Source organism: Coffea arabica, chromosome 6c, assembly GCF_036785885.1.
Source record: "Coffea arabica cultivar ET-39 chromosome 6c, Coffea Arabica ET-39 HiFi, whole genome shotgun sequence".
Taxonomy (NCBI): Eukaryota; Viridiplantae; Streptophyta; class Magnoliopsida; order Gentianales; family Rubiaceae; genus Coffea; species Coffea arabica.
This window is the reverse complement of record NC_092320.1, coordinates 61,928,039-61,944,680: the sequence shown is the minus strand read 5'-3', so window position 1 is coordinate 61,944,680 and position 16,642 is coordinate 61,928,039.

Sequence of the window (16,642 nt, the reverse complement as noted above, 5' to 3'; positions counted from 1 at the left end):
TTCCCACAAAAATTTTCACCTTAATGGTTGAAATTAAAAAAGAGGAATTGCAGATATCTATCTTCTTCTTAAATGATTAAAAAAATATTCAAATCATTTTCCTAAAATACAATTTTTTTAGCCTTTCAATTCTTTTAATTTTGGGTTTTCCTTTTCCTTTTCTAGTTTCTCATTTTATTCTCAAGAAAATATCATAAGATGAAATTGTTTTCCTTTCTTTTATTTCTTTTTCTCTTTCTTCTCTCTTTCATCCTTCCTAATAGAAATTCCATTTCAACGAAAATTTTTGTTTTGACTTTGTAATTGCATATTTTTGGGTAAAGGTTTAAAAGGCATCAAAAACTAATTTTGATTTTTTGTATGATGCCACGTGTCACAAATTTCAATTGATGATTATTAATCAGGTCACAATTTCATCTTAAAATATTTTCTTGCGAATAAAACGAGAAACTAGAAAGGAAAGTGAAAAACTCAAAATTAAAAGAATTGAAAGGCTAAAAAAATTATATTTTAGGAAAGTGATTTGAATATTTTTTTAATCATTTAAGGAGAAGATATATCTCTGCAATTCATCTTTTTTAATTTCAATCATTAAGGTGAAAATTTTTGTGGGAAAGAGGAAGAATTAAATAAAGAAGGAAGAGAAAAAGAAATAAAAGAAAGGAAAATAAGGCAAATGAAAGTCAAAATAATGCAAGAGTAATTTTGTCCTAAAGGGGGTTAATTGAGCAAAATTAAAGGTTAGAGGGTAAACTGAGAAATGAGGTATTCTTTAAGGGGATAAAATGTGATTAATCCTAAAAATTATATATACCTCCCTTATAATTTAAAGTGACAATACTACCCTTAAATATTTTAACGAAATTCCCTTATTTGATATGCTTATAATTAGAATGACTTTTAAAATTATTTTTTCATTCTTTTTCCTTATTACTCCTTTTTTTATAATTTTTTACCAATAAAACTGTGTAACTAGTACTATTACCTCTAATTTCTATTATAACCAAATATCGAACTAGTGATTTTTTTATGAGTTAACTTATATGTAATTCAATGTTTTTGCTGTTCTTTATTTTCTATTTTTTGCTATTAAAATTAATAATAAATAAAAAAGAAATGGCTCAAAACCACTACTAAATTGTGATAATCCTACTACTCAAAAAATTCATAAATTTTAAATGAATTATTTCAACATTTTCTTTTCTATCTTACAAATCTAAATCCATGATAAAATATCATCAAAAGTATCCTATTATAGTGATAAAATTATTATTATAGTTGTTTATCAAATAGTAGGTATGGACATGAAAATTTTGGTACCTTTTTCTTATAATTATATTAGATAATCCTATAATTGTGTAGGAAAATAAATTAAAACTCATTACACAAGGGTATTTTTCGGTATTTATTAAAAAAGTTGACCAAATCAATATTAGTTTAAGGTTTTGATACTAAAACTATCAAATCAAGAGAGATAGGTGTAATTTTTTAAATTTCAGAAGTGGTTAGTGAAATTTTTAGAAACCTTAGGGGAGGTTTCTGAAATTATCCCTTTTTTTTTACTATTAAGTTTTTGTTTATGGGTAGAGTCTGATGAGATTATGCCAGGGCAAGAGAGCAGGGGACTTGTGTTGTGTCTGTAGTAGTTTGGTTTTATTTGTACTTACTTTTCTGTGTGCATTTTTAAATAATCGTATGCCACTTGGTATTTGGAAAGGAATGATATATTTGGGAACAAATTTTGAGTGTGTTTCGACAGCAAACTTATTCCAATTAATATATTGCTTGCATTACAAATACAATTTCAATTAACTTTTTTGTTTACCCAATCACTTTTAAATAATCATATATATATATATATATATATATATATATATATATATATATATATCACACACACACACACATATATATATATATATATATATAACTAGTGTGAATACCCGTGCTACGCATGGTGCTGACATTATTTAAAAAATGAAAATAAAATGGTGAATAAAAAATTGTACCAACACAATTAATATGTAATATCTGTCTAACAATAGTTTGAAATACGATAAAATGTGTATATCATTCAAGAACTGCTTTTTTTCGGAAGATAGATCTTGAAAAAATAATAGAAATTTATTTAGAAAATGAATGATATATGAATAAAAATGAATGTAATTGAATGTTGTTAAAATGAAATACTTACAAATATCTTGTATTCGATTTGATAATCTTGCATGAAGGTGCGAACACTCTTCACACCGATCAACTTTTAGTACGAAAGGCAAAATTGGTGATTTAATTAATTCTGTTGAATTTTGTGTAGTGCGTACTACAAATGAAAATACACGATCTTTGCATGAATTAATTTATTGGTTGAACAACCTATCACCATTTTCTTGAGAATTAAGTACATACGAAATTTAAAATTAGTGTATTTTTTACATAATTTATAAATAGCATTATAAAAAATATATATATATCAAGAAATTTTACCTTCCTTTGTAATTCTCTGAGATAAAAAGCATCACAACCAAATACGAATCGTGCATGTCTGTCTTGTAGATTAAGATGCATGTTACCACTGGAATCTCTGATTTGTATGTTAATATTGTACCTGTTTAACAAATAAAATGTTATACACAATACAGAAAAATATGTTAAAATTAAAAGTACATGAAATTAATTATCTAACAACAGTGTTGACCACGTTATTATAATGCAGACCAAAGTGATAAAGAATTAGATAATGACAATCTTTTTGTGATAAGAAACATTAACTCTTTTGGCCTAAAGGTACGGAAATTGTCATCATGACAATATCAAATACTATATATAGTTATCGAATTCCAAGAATCCAAACTAAATCGCAAACAATCTGAAAATGTAAATTTTCTATCGTAAGAAATTTCTCATATCAAATTCCATCATTTTTGTATCTGGAGGGAACTTGGTTCCATCAAAAGTCAAATACCAATACTTGTGTCATAGGGAAAAAGATGACATAAAAACAGTGATGGACATCTATTGCTCTGACCATAAAATAAATTTTTATACTTACTGTTGCGTAATAAGTTGTTATTGAATCATGAGAAAATGAGTCTAAAATGATGACCTATTACCTAACATTTCACTTCTTTTTAAAGACGAAAGGCAATAACAGCAATAATCAATCGAAAATATTACATTATTGGGAATAATATTAAAAAAACAATGAAAATGCAAATGTTTAAAGAATAAACAGTACCAAAATTTCTAATTTGATGCGAACGACGTTTTAATCGGTGTAGTTGGGATTTTGTCCTTCGAATTTGATGTGAAATTTCTCTTTCGTCAACGTAAAGTTACTGAAACTTTTCGAACTGTTGTGTAGAATCGTTGCGGTGTACGTTTCGTTTTCTAAACAAATGTTTCCTCCTTTGCAATCTCGCGAGTTTGAAATTTAGCTGTTGTTGAAATGCTTGTAGGCGGGCAAGTTCCATAGTAAAATTAGGTTAAGGGTTAAGATGGATATCATAAAAATGTTGAAGGAGATAATAAGTTCTTGGAAAAAATATTAAAAAAAAATCTCTTAATTTGAGTGAGCATGCAAGAAAGTTGAATGAGCATGTTATGTTTTAGAGAACTTTTAATTGGAGTGGAATTCTTAAATTGAAGGACTTTTAATTGGAGTGAGAGAGTGGGAGAAATGTAGGGAAAACATGAGCATGATTATAAGATTTTTAGAAGCGGTTATAAGATTAGTTAATAGATAAACATTTCTTAAATTGGAGGACTCTTAATTGGAGTGGGAAAACGTGGGGGAAATGTGAGCACGATTATAGGATTTGTAATGTAGTTAATAACTTGATAGTATACTCAAATCACCGATGAGATAAAGTTTGCCTAAATAAGTTTTACAGTGTCCTATTTCCTTGCAAAAAAAAAAAAAAAACGCTAAATAGTCCTAATTGCCATTGCAATTTACGACAACGTGCCAGTGGCATCTAATCCTAATTTTTTTTATGATCAAAATTTAGTCCTAATTGGTTCTACTGTTTTTTGATCATGTTGTATGCTTCCAAATTCTACTTAACGTGTAATAATTGATAATGGCTCATTCTATTCTTTCATGGTATTGGACAGGCGAAAACTACACCAGAAGTGTGATAAATTTATTATAAAGTCCTAATATTATTTCCCATAATTTTGTATACTTTTTTAAAAATTTAAAACTTTTGTCAACAATAGGCTGGTTACGCAAATAAAAAAAAAAAGGATTGATCACACATCTCATTCTTTGCCCTAAAGAACTCAATTTAGCAAATTTTTTAGAATAATGGTGAAAAAAATCATAACAATAGAGGAACCTGGGTTTGTTTCTTTTTTTTTTTTTTTTTTTTTGGATCTGAAACAGCTCTATTCATTTTTTTAAAAAATAAATAAATTGGCCATCTTACGTTCATTAAAAAAAGGAAAATTTTTTAGTCACTGCACATGGATGTCCGACCATCCTAAAGGAAAAAAAAAAAACAATTGTTCTGTTCTTGCTATTTTTTTTAGGGTTAAATATAGTAAACCCCTTAAGTTTACATTTAGTTGCACTTTACCCCCTCAACTTTACATTTAGTTGCATATTTGTGATTGTTTTGAAACGTGATTGTAATTTGCAAAGCTTATTTGTAGGAGTGGTTATAGGATTAGTTTAGTGATAAATATGTCTTAATTATAAAAATGTAAAATTGTATTAAAATAGCATACGAATGAGCATTTGTCTTTAATTAAGGAGTAAAAAGAATTTAAAGTATAAATAACAAACTATAAATGGTTTATGAAATAGATAATGGGAAAGTTTTAAATTTTAAATTTGACTGGTGATAGGGTTGGTTATAACCCACTACTTTTTATGTATTAAAATAAATACAAAAATCCAGAAAAAAAAAAAGAATGAGAAGTTTGGAAGCCATTGAAAGACTCTCTCCTAAAAACCCACTCTGTGCAATACATATAGATATAGATATTCAGTTCCATACATAATAGGTTGTTAAATTTGACATATCTATGTCAAATGGACTATCTATCTTATGTTTGGTGTTTTTTTTTATTTTTTAAAATTTTTTTGCCTTTTTTTGTAACAATTAATTTACTTTCTTTTTCACTTCCTTATTTGTAATAGCTTTCAATTAATTTATTAATTTTTGCATCATATATGTTGGTGTTAGTTGTACCCTATTGAATCTTTTTTTCTCGATCAACTTATTGGTTTCCTTTTTTTAAAAAAATCTTTCAACAAATTATGTGCGGGTCCGTTCAATTAACGATTTAAGAAGTAGAGTAGTATTTCAAAAAATCTCTTATTCAAACACATTCAAATATTCCTAACCTCATTTTCCAATTACTCTCATACATTACAAAAACACCATGATAAGTAATAGAAAAAATTTTTCACAAACTTTAGCTCAAATGGCTGATTAAAAAAATTCAAATGCTAAATATTCTCTAGTGACAAATGCTACTCCACAAGCTAAAGAGGGACAATATTGATTGCATTATTAATAGGTTTTGATAAAATATTACTATGTAAATAATGGAATACTAGTGTTAAGGGCACACCGAATATATATATATATATATATATATATATATATATATATATATATATATATATGCAATTCAAAAATAATTAAAATGGATTAAATTTTATACAAATTTTGTTTTACACATAAATTAAACTGATATAATTCAGTAATCAGCTTTAATTTATGATGTTATAGTAATTTGATAGTTATGAACAGGGTGGTTATGAATGGTCATAATTGCAAAATATGATTAGGTGATAAAGATAAAAATTAAATTTTTTTTTTATAAAGATGAAGCTGAAAGTTCAAAAAATGACGGAAATTTATTTGTACCAAGTGTCACTCTTCTAGCTTTATATATTGTATGGATGATTTGCGATTATGAACATATAATGTGCAATCTGATACAAGCATTGGTCTAAAATGGTTGTTGATGATTTTTTTTCCTCCCAATACTATTGTCACAAAATCTAATAATCTTACCGGACGGACTGGGCATTAGTTTGCAGTCAAAAAATTCAGTGTGTCTCTCTAAAAGCACCACGCAATCAACAGCTCCAATTGGGCTACATGAGATCAACTTTAAGAACTCTCATTAATTTCAAAATGAAAACTTCTTTTACTTTAACTACTTGTAATTATTCATGATTAATTTTATTTTTAACTATTTAAGTATCTGTTTTCAACATAACTGCCTCTAAACATTATAATTACCAATATAAAATTATTTTATGAAAAATATTTAAAAGATTAAAGTTTGCTTCAGTAACAAAAATTTTATTTAAAATATATAATTATAAATATTATGTATTTTTGGATTGCACACACATCGAGTGTGCACTGAGCACGAGTTGAATAAAAGAGAACCGAAGAACAAAGAACTTCCAAGTTAGGGGAGGATATATTAGAATTTTTAAAAAATGTTAATAGGTCATGTCCATTTATAGCAAGATATTTCCCTTTATCTTGTACTAATTTTCTGTGAATTCTCTTGCATTGGCTGCTTCGTTTAAACAATTAACTAGCTAACTATATAGGTTTGCCGGAATAAAGATGGGACCAAATTGGGCAAAATATTACCAACAAAATTCAGTCTAACCCGTCAAGTAATAGAAATTCACCCCCCCCCAAAAAAAATTAAGATTCAACATAAAATAATGGTTAATCAAGATTCTTAGAAAAGTTAGTGGTTTACAACCTTTTCGTACTCAGTTTGAAGAAAATGAACATTTTTGTTTGTTTATTCGGAAAATCCGAGGCTTTCTATTTGGTCGGTTTAGTCCTAAAGATAACTAATGATGTCACATTTTTATAGCTCAAGATTAAAACAAATAAAACATAAAAAAATAAACGTATCAATTAAAAATTACTCCACCGTTAATCTTCTTCGATATTTGGCCTTTTTTTTTTAGTAAATCTTATATACACTGACAGTATATACACTATCACCACCGTTTAATTCATGACATATGTGTAAATATTAAATTTCAAATTCAAATTTTACATAGTTATCGCATAGTAAAAATTAATCCTTTTTTTTTTCCTCCCTCTTTTAAGCAATTTCCGTTGTGTTTCAATCCATTATCCAGTGAAGTTGGTAGCAACAGATCTAACAGTTTTGAGTTAAAATCAGACTTTGAACTAACAGATTTGTAGTAATTTTAGGCTAACTGTTCTTCTTTAGGTCAAGTGTCATTAATGTCTTGGATGCAAATCCTGTCGCTTGATTGCTATAAATAGTCATTATTGTGGTAGAAAATGCGTTTCGCGATTGCATGCTTCAAACACGACAAATTTGGAACTTCCATTTTACTTCATTTTTCAAACCAATGCCCTCTCCGCCGTTAGATCTCTGTACTATACAGTCTATGGCAAGACAAACACCACGCAAGCCGTTTGTGCTAAACGTTTTTCTTGCATTTTTATTTTTGTTTTATCCCTAGCCATGTACCCTCACCGTTCCATTTTGATAGTCATGTTTTCATTTTTTATCTGTCCCAAATCGTAGTCCACTTTTCAATTGAAAAATGTAGTTGTCTTTTAATTTCTCTATAATACCCTTATTCAATGTAAGTTGTTATTCCTATAAACTACCTTATGTAATATAGATCGTTAGTATTGAATATAACTCACTCCATTTAATGCATTTAGATTTTCCAAAACATATTGATATATGAAAAGCCAACTTTATTTAATGTAAGGGTATTTTAGAAAAATAGCAATTTAAATTTATTTTTCCAACAAAGTTAACTATTTTTTCTTAAACTGTGTAAAAAAAAAAAAACAAGACTATCAAAATTAGACAAAGCAAGTACTATATATATACTAGGAGGCTGTAAACTACGCACGATTTTATTGCATATATATTATAGTGCCCATGATTATTAAATAATAAGAGAATCCTTTTAGGGTTAATTAATCGTGTTTCACTTACTGGTGTTGGAGGGCTAGGGCTGTCAACGGGTCGGGTCCGGGCCGGAATTCATTATTCCGGACCCGAATTACTATGCCGGACCTGGACCCGACCCGTTTATCCGACGGGTCTTTTATTCTATGTTCCGGATCCGGATCCTGCGGGTCCCGGATCCGGATCCGGGTCTACCCGAACAAATTTAGCAAAATTTATAATAAAAATGAAAAAAAAGTATATTTGTAAACTAATTTTTAACTAATGCAAAGAAAAAACCAAATAAGAAAAGAAATCAAATTAACTTTATTAAAATACATCACTCTAATCAAATTATATTGATAAATATATATTTTTAAAATTATTAATTCATTTATATCCGGATCCGGGTCTAATACGGGTCAGAATACTATATTCCGTATCCGACCCGTTTTTTTGTTTGACAAAACGGATCCGGATCTGGATCCGGAAAACGGAATTAAATCCCTATCCATACCCGCAATAATTTCACGGATTCGGTCCGGATCCGGGTCTAGACCCGACCCGTTGACAGGCCTATGGAGGGCTTCTATGCTTGATTCCCTTTCAAGAGAACCTAGGAATTTACCTTTCCTTCGGATAATTGCAAGACGTATGGAAGTGGTAACCGACCTAGGAATTTACCTTTCCTTCGGATAATTGCAAGACGTATGGAAGTGGTAACCGCGCATGAAAGTATCTTTAATAGCCAATATTGCAGATGATGTACGAGCGCATGGAGGAAACATATAAGTATCAATACTTAGTATAGTTGTTGTAGATGATATACGAGCGCAGCAGTGGTAATGCTTTGAAATAAATTTGGAATGTCTTTTTTTTGGACCGAATAATTAAATAGCGAAGGCATTATTATTTTTAAAAAATAATTAATACCAGTAGTAGTTCTCTCAAAGGTTAAATTAGTAAAAATTTACTATATTAATTATAAAAACAATATATTTAATCAGAATGATATAAAAATTAATTAATCAACTATTAAAGACTGATATTTAACAAGAAATAAATGAATAAAAAGAATATGTCTTTTATAAAGATAAACTCATTGTATTTAGACAAAATGTTATTAGTATTAAAATATAAAATGTAAATGTCAACAAATAAGGATACAAAATGTAGTATTAAAATATAAAATGTAAGTGTGAAAAAAAAAGATATAAAAGTAATTCCGAAAGGCTCAAAAGCATTTATTTGGACCTTTATAAACCAAAGGACAAATTAGATATAAATCCAAAGGTCATGACATATATTAAGTGCAATAACTAATAATAAATTTGACTAATACATTAAGTGTAAATCTCGGGGGAGGGATGGGTTGAGTGATACGGGGGGAGGGAGTGTCCTCCTGCTTACACTAAAAAAAAAAATTAATAATAATAAATAAATAAATAAATAAATAAAAATTAAGCTTAAACCTCTGTTCATATTATGAAATAGAGTATGGAAATAACAAATATACTATGAAAATTGGAGGTGATGAAAACAAAGAGGAAAGGAGAAAAGGGGAGGACTTAAAAATCGAACCAAAAATCTCATGGTCATCACCCGACTATTCTTACTTAGCTAAGTTGAATCTTGGAAACAGCTACAGGGCTCTTCAAACTAATTAACTTGGCTAACAAAGGCCCGTTTGGTAATGAATTTTTTGAATGATTGTCTAAAATTTTACTGTAATTTATTGTAAAAGTTGTAAGAAAAATTTTTAAAGTGTGTAAATTTTTGGATATTTTGAAGTGTATGGTTTAAAATTTTTGAAAATTTTTTTGAGATTACTATAGTTAAAATTATTAAAAAACTGATAGCAGACAAAATTGGCAAAAAATTTACTTGCCAAACAGGCCCTTTAAGTTTAAATCAAGGATGAGTCATTAATTTTCAACAAAAATACCAACTATGAATGTCAATTCTATTGGTTTAAAACTCACAAGTTACACACTAATTTTAAGATCTTCGTGCTATGTATACAATGTATAATGTCTGAATAATGCCAGTTGGTATAAACATTTTTTGTCATTTTTGAACTTGTAGTTTTGCCCTTATAAAAATTAATTTTTTCCTTAATCAACTCATTTTGCCAATATAGCTATACATAACCACACTAAGTACTGCAACTATCAAATTAGTATAATCATATCAACTAAAGTTCTTTTATGAAAATTTTATACTCCTTCCGTCTCATTCATTTGGTTATACTTTCCATTTTGGGATGTCCAAAAACAATTGTCATGTTAGAAAAGTCAAAACAACTTTTACACTCTCTTTCCAATATAACCATTCTTTTTAATCATACATTCAAATTTAAAATTTGAATTTGAGGGGTAAAACTGGAAAGAGAAGCACAAACATCACAATCAAACCACTGTTTTTAAAAAGTTGGACTCTCCAAACATAACCAAATGAATGGGACGACAGGAGTATAAATTTTTTGCATGTAACAAACAAAATACATACAAAATTGATTCATTTTAATTATTTACTCATTGTAACACATTGAGTGTACCTTTAACACTAGTACTTACATTTAGGGCAAATTACACTTTACCCCTCGTGGTTTCATATGTTTGTACTTAACTCCCTTATGATTCTAAAAACTATATATAACCTTCTCATGATTTAAATTAAAGTGTCAAAATAACAAAATTTGCAATCCATAATGGAGTCACCTAAAATATCAAAAATACCCTTCTGTAAAGTTGAAAATTATTTATTAACTACAGAGGGTTATGTGTATATTTTAAAAATTATAAGGGGGTTATATGGTAAAATATTAAATTATAAGGGGATTATATGGTAAAACATAAAATCATACGGGATTAGTGCGTCATGTATATTATAGTTATATATTTTAGTCATTTCAACCATTTTAATTTTTAAATAAGTGTAATTTCGACATTTTTAAAGGTTCCATTACGAATGATCATTTTTTTCATTTTGACGCTTTAATTCAAATCATGAGAGAGTTATGTATGACTTTTAAAACCATAGGAGAGTTATGTACAAAAATACTAAATCATTGGAGGGTAAAATGCAATTTGCCCTTAAATTAAAGATTTTCCAACTGTACCCGTTTGAAGTTTTCGAGTTCGCACTCGTCAGTCCTTAGTCCCTATGAAATAGAAATAAATTTAATTTAGAATTCTGATACTGAAACAGATGGTTGGCTCAAGTAACAAGGTCATCATTTTCCTATGTACATTTCGAATTTTTTTCAACAGGTAACCAAGGAATTAAAAAAAGACTTATTTGTAGTTACCAAATGCATGAAATGTTTGTGAGACTTGAGGATCACGTATAAACGGATTTTTTGAATTTACGAGGAACATGTAGAATAGAATTTTGAATTCAAGAATTTGAGGCAGTACTAAATTCCTATGTACCTCTTGCATCCATTACCTTCCACATTTTGCCACGACATAGAGTTACGCAATCCATGTGTGGTAGATTTGTTACCCTGTCCACTCTTTTTCAAAATGTTTGAAACTTACCAATCAGATTAGAACAACTTTTTCTGCGATTGGGCCTTTGGTCCAGTGATCATCCCAAATCTTCTAAGGTTTGGTGATGCAAAGAGGTTATAGGTTTGAACTCTGCCTCCCTAAAAAATTTGTCACAATGTGTGACGGTCTTCTTTGGCCTTCTTCGATGGAGTTTCTACTCACGTTAAGTCCCCTTCCCCTAGAATAGGCTAGTTTAGGTTATAGGAAACCTATCGTTTCAACAAAAAAAAAAAAAAAATTAGAACAACTTTTTCATTGCGGTCAAACAAATGTCGTACACGCATCATCAAGTCAGTTCATTTGATTGAACTGAAAGACTGGCACTAAGGAATAGAAAACATATTTTGGGAACAAGATGCCGTCAAGTAGTGGAGTGTAGTACTAAAACAATGCATTTCTTGCACACCATACAAGAAAACAAGACAAGTTTACCACCTTAAGAGTGGTTGAGAGAAAGGCTCTCCTTAAAGTGCGGGTCAAGGGATCCAATTTTTTTATTTGTATTTATTTTCAGAATTTTTTAAAAATTTTATCAATAAGTGTAAAAGTATTCATTTGATCCGAAAGTTATTCAATTCCTTTCGAATTTTCTCTTTTGACTCATTTGAGTCTATCGACTCCCTCTTAATATAGAATAAGAAAAGCTATCGCATCGACAAAAAAAAATAAAAAATTGTTTATGTTTGAGCACTACTAGAACAGGTATGAACTTCCTCAGAAAAAGACTTGCTTCCGGGGCAAGATCATGAGTTATCATAACCATTGATTAATTTACAATTGTTCCAAAACAAATCCATCCCATGAACATGCGAATATGAGAGTGCCCTTCAAATCCCTATGAAAGTATTTTTTGTTTTTTCAGAACAGAAGTTCAACAAATTGTGATTCCCCTTCTGTCCTCCCTAAGCCCTTAAAGGGAAATATATTAAGAGAGCAATACCGTCCGCATGACGGGCCTGTACAAGCATGGTAGGTGAGATGGACAATATGTTGGTAAAAAAAAAAAAAAGAATTAGCTTCTGATGACAAATATACCTGTAAGTTTCAGATTTGTAATCTGAGACATTAATAGGCAGCAAATGCAGAACGTGATGTTCAAATGCCAGGTTTTCGTCATTATTTAAACAAGATCCCAAGTGGCAGCGCCAGCTGATTTGAGGGGTACTTCTCAGATCATCTGAACAGACACAAGAAAAGAAAGACAGTTTAGCCTAGCCACTGGTCGGGTCCAAAGCTCCGAAACATGCATATAATATTCGTAGTGTGCATTGAATCTTCTCATTTTCATCTATCCCTGTCTAATATCTGCTAAGTGCTAATCCATTTTCCTCCGTAGTCCCCTCCTAGACTCCAATCTTGACTATATATGTACGGCCAAAATTGGGTAGGCCTGGCCTTCAAAAGCCAACGTCAACCTATATGTACTAGATTTTAGGGTAAAAAACAAAAAAATCTCATGTGGTAAGTCTAATATACAGAAAAGTTTCATATGATTTCAAAATATATAATATGATACTTCATACTTTGAATTAAATTGTAAAAGTGACGGAATCCGTTAAACTTAACGGACGTGACTTATTGGAATCTAAAAAAAAAATTTTATACCTAATTTTTATCAAATATATCTATTCTATCCCTTAACCCTCAATTTTCTCTATTTAGAGAATAAAACAAATGATTTTTTGAGTTACCTTTTGCTTAATTATATCAGAGCATTTTGATCATTTCGTCCATTTCCGTTAAGTTTAACGGATTCCGTCACCTTTACAGTTTAATTCAAAACATGAGAGATCGTGTAGTATATTTTGAAATCATGGAGAGATTTTCTATGTATTAGATTTATCACAAAGGACTTTTTTATTTTTTACCCTAGATTTTAGGACCAAAGGGTGACTCTTTAGTCCCGCCAGTCCCTCCTAGACTCCAATCTTGACTATGTATGTACTAGATTCTAGGACCAAAGGGTGCCTCTTTTGCCAATGTCCATACATCCCGCGAGCATTACTCATTCCAATTTTGCATGGTCCCTTTTCTGATGGCGAAATTAGTCATCAGAAAAAAATGTAGTAATTGCCGGGCAAGGTTTTCAAACCTATATAACAAATATCTACAAAAATTAATTGACTATGATACTAGAGTCGAGGAGAATACTGTGAAGGATGATCTTTTAATGGATACTCAATGGACACTTCTTGTTGGTATGCCTAATTTTTAACACTTAAACTAACAATCTAAACGCATATTTGAGATGCTAAACCAATTCAATTTCTCATGTTCAAAAGTACAAGAACCTCAAACATACTTATCCTAACAACTGCAGATTGAACACGCTTAACACAAAGTGGTTGACTGATAGTGCCGACTAGAGGTGTCAAAATGGGTGACTTGGGCGGGTTTGAGTTGGGTAAAATGGGTAATGGGTATAAGTGAGTCAACTCATTTATACCCATTTAATTAGATGGGTATAAATGGGTAAGTCAAAAAGTGAATTGGATAACCCAATTACCCATTTATAACCCATTTATTTTAACTTTTTGTAAACTCATTTAAATTCATTTTTGCAAACTAAGTTATCAATTTATACCACTCTTTGTATCCATCATTAGTTTTAAATATTTATTTATAATGTTCAATAAACTTAATTACCAATTTTTTTCATTTATACTCTATGTCACAAAATTACCTATTATTTAATAATTGAATAATAAGAATATAAAAATTTGAACTAAGTACTATAAAAATTAATATAAAAACTTAATCCAAAAATTTTGAACCCTTAACATTTTTTTCATATATAAATTTAAAATTTCATTTTAGAAAGATAAGAAAATAGGCTAAAATTTATCATAAATCAGTAATGCTGAAAAATAAGCAAGTTAACAAACTAAGAGAAAATAAAATAATAAGATAATACCAACAAACAATAATAATAATAATAATAATAATAATGAAACAAAAGTAGTTAACAACATGACAAAATGAAAATTTTGAAAAAAAATGGGTGGGAGAAAAGAAGAGACTTGGGGGGAAGAGAATTTTAAATGGGTTAATTGGGTTTGATGGGTTACCCAATAATACCCATTTAATAAATGGGTATTATTGGGTAACCCATTTATACCCATATACAAAAATTTAAGATACCCATACCCATCTATTTATGGGCGGGTATGGGTAAATTTAATTAAGTGGGTTGATTTGCCACCTCTAGTGCCGACACAAATTTAGTGGTTAAGATAGAATGATGCAATAAATTTACTTGGACTTTGGATGATCACAAATTTTAGGCAGAAAGAGAGCAATTTAAGTGTGACACCAATCTAATGGTTGCCATTGTCCCCACTCTGTTTATTATACCTTCCCTGTTATACATGCCAATCTGGTTGCATCCAAGTTTCAAACTGTTGAAGAGTTTTTGAAATCCCGTTATACTTTTTGATGTTACACTTATGTTATACCATATTCTAGGTTAACACTCGTATTCTTTTACTAAATTTAGTGGATTCATGATCAACACGAATTTCTGCCTTAACATTATGTAATATGGATGTAACACAAAAAAAAAAAAGTGCACTAACAATCGTATATAGAATCCAAAACCCAAATAGAAGTGGGAAGTTGCAAGTTATAGATATCCAGATGGATAAGACTAGACAAGTTGGGAGGGTGTGAAAGAGATAGATTGGTTCAGATGGTGATTGGGATAGCATCTATGTCTATACTATACTAGTGAGAATGGCACACCCTATGTATGTGCAAATCTAGAAGGAAAAAATTTTAAAAGGAATTTTTTTTTAGAAATATGGATGGAAGAATTGTGTTTTTCTTTTTCCATTTTTTTTGTTTGGATGGAAAGTTGTTAGTGGTCATTGCTCTATTGGTAGTTATATTAGGCTAGAAAAATGGGGTTGCGTGTATGTGTTTTTTTTTTTTTGTTTGGGAGATAACAGTATCATTTTGCCATTTATTTGAAAAGTAAAATAGAAATTATAAAAAATGACATAAAAAGTTTACACCAACCCCTCCTCTATCCCTTTATATTTAGTGGTGGTGTTCAAAGTGCATATGAATATAATACATATATATATATATATATATATATGCAGCCGATAAAAGAAATTTGTGCCAAATTTTTTGAGTATATTTGAAATCATTTTCAAGAGAATTAGTTTTATGTTGTAATAGTAGATATGTAGAAAATTCAGTAAATAAAATTATAAACAAAAAATTATTTGGTAATAATTCATAATCATAATTGATAGTTGCTAATAAAAATTAAGGTTTACTAAATAAGTTGAAAAACAAAATAATAAAAAATAAATATTAGTTGGAAGAAGGATATAATGGAAGCTGGAACTGGATAGTTATCAATGGTAGTTTAGAAAGAATGTGACGGAGTACAAAATTGTTTACACCAATCCCTCCCTTTCCTTTAACATATAGTACAGAATTAGATATCTATCTATACTACACATAAAGGAAGAGGGTGGAGTTTGGAGTAAACGTTTGTTATTACTTGTCACTTTATAAACTTCATTTTTGTCTTCATGAAAACTACTTTTATTTTAACTACCTATACACCTGTTTTAAAGGTACACATGTTTTCAGCATAACCACTCCTAAATATTATAACTACCAATATAAAATTATTTTATGAAAAAAATTTAAAAGATTAAAGTTTGTTTCAGACCTACACACATGTTGTAAAAGATAACTACCCATGGCCTATTTCAAAAAAAAATGCATGATCAATTTTTACTTTTAACTATTAAGCATGTGTTTTCAACATTATTACTCCTAAATATTTAATTATTAATATAAAATTATTTAAAAATTTTTAAAAGATTAAAGTTTGTTTCAGCAATAAACTTTTTGCAAAGACTTGAATAGATTCGATCTATATAGATCTAGTGATTCAAAATTTGCCACATCATCTCACCATTCAAATATTGAAAATGTAACAAAATTTGGACCACTAGATCTACATGATCAGGTCTATCTAAGTTTGTGCCTAAACTTTTTACAACAATTTGCATAAAGATGTGGAGAGAACACATCTAAAGGGAGATTTTGGGCGACCATGTTTTACTATAATTTGTCACGATATAAAGCGGGGAGAGGGATTTTGGTGTAAACAATTTTGTGTCATTTTATGTTCA